Below are 1,844 nucleotides of genomic sequence, written 5' to 3'. Positions count from 1 at the left end.
CCTCTGCCACATCTCCTTTTCACTCCCACCCTCCTCATTTTTCAGCACAGCTTTGCTGGAAACAATGGCACAGCCTGCGAGCCAGGAATGGTGGTGGAGCAGGGCGTCCTTCCCAGTGCATCACTAATGCAGGAACGCCAAGCCCTTCCTGGCTGCACTGAGCACCAGATAAAAGCTAAAAGAGGCATCAATAATTAAAAACCACTCACAGCTGGTAAGTGCAAACAGGAGCCAACACACAGATCGAAGGCAGCACCAGAGACCAGAGTCTGTCAGCTGCTGAGTTGCTCTGAGGGCTCCCACTCCTCTTTGCAGGCATTTCCCCCATCCACAGCCCCATGGTGACGAGGTGTCCCTGGCACCAGGGGCAGGGCCTGTGGGCAGGGGTGATGCTCCTGCCTGTCCCCAGCTGCTCTGGGGACACATGGCTTTGGTGAGTGGATGGGGACCGGTGGGTTGGGACTGGGAAGATGCCTCGGGGCACTGGAGAACCTTGATTTCTAGTACAGCTTTGGCTCAGCTCCTGTTGACTTGCTGCCAAGCCCTTTCCTCAGTTTCCCCTCTCATCTCGTGTTCATTCCAGGACAGACTCCAGCCAGGATGAGGCCCCTGTTTGTGACAGCTGCTGGTATAAATGCCCTTGGAAATTCATGCTGTCTGAGGGTGCCAGGAACTTGTCTCCACTGAGTTCAAGGCTCCTCATTCAAGGGAGAAGCTGAAAATAGGATGTTTTGTAAATGACAGGTGGCCACAGTGAGCCCTGACTGTCCTCAGCATCACTGAGAACCGTGATGGGCTCTGCCCTTCACCAGCCACTCTGAAGATGTGCTGGGCGCAGGAGGCTGCACGTGGGGAGAGAGCACAGAGCTGGGTTGAAGCCAGGGCTGCCCTTCCTGGCAAGAGCAGGAGGTTGTGTGTTCCCCTGCCCTAGGCTGGTGTTTGGGGAGGGAGCTGAAAGGTAAAATCACTGGGTAATTCCAGCAGCAACAATGTGTTTTGCCTTGATCTGGGTTCAGATGGAGCTCCTGGTGTCCCAGAGCCCGGGTGGGTTTAGATTTCTCTGGTGGTTATAAACACAAAGGCTGTTTACAGCACTTGCCTCTTGATCCCGGCGTGGATTTCATACATCCTCATCCTTTGAGGCTCCTCCAGGCACTGCTGCCACCAGGCACGAGTGTGTGGCTGCTGCTGGGACCAGCTCCCCTCGCTGCTGGGCCTGGGGGTGTGAAGGGTTAACCTCCAATGTTTTCTCCCCACTCTGAGCACACTGAAGCAAATTAATCTCTGGGTTACAGGCTGCAGCTGCTCCAGGGCCCATGTCAATCACTAACAGAGGGCAATGAAGACGTGTGTGACATCCATCATTCCAGAGCTGCCTGTTCCAGGTTTACCTGTGTCACTCTCAGAGACAGGAGAGCAGAGAAACTGCCTAAGGTAAACTGGCAATTTTTGGTAGAGTTTTGAAAAATGCTGCAAAACATCTTTGAGCCTCTCCTTCCCTAGGAACACGATCTGAAAGGCTTCCAGCTTTTGAAACAACCCTTGCCTTAATTACAAACCCTCCACTCTCCCAGTAAGGCAGCAAACAAAACAAAGTCTCCAAAACTTTACATTTGGATTAAAACACGTCATTCCTATGTCCAGATACGTGATGCAGATGCAGGGACATGGATGTGCCTGCACAGAAGGGAAGGGTTTGGAGCTAGAGGCAGGTTGGTGTCCATCCCTGCCTGCGCCACTGGGTCTGCCCAGTGAACACCTGTGGCCAGGGAAGGGGAGAGGCAGGTGCTGAGGCTGGGACGGCTGTTTGTTGGGACTGGCAGGGCGTGGGGCACTCAGAGCAG

The sequence above is a fragment of the Acanthisitta chloris genome, unplaced genomic scaffold, assembly GCF_000695815.1.
Source record: "Acanthisitta chloris isolate BGI_N310 unplaced genomic scaffold, ASM69581v1 scaffold3351, whole genome shotgun sequence".
Lineage (NCBI taxonomy): Eukaryota > Metazoa > Chordata > Aves > Passeriformes > Acanthisittidae > Acanthisitta > Acanthisitta chloris.
Note: the sequence above shows the minus strand (reverse complement) of the source record.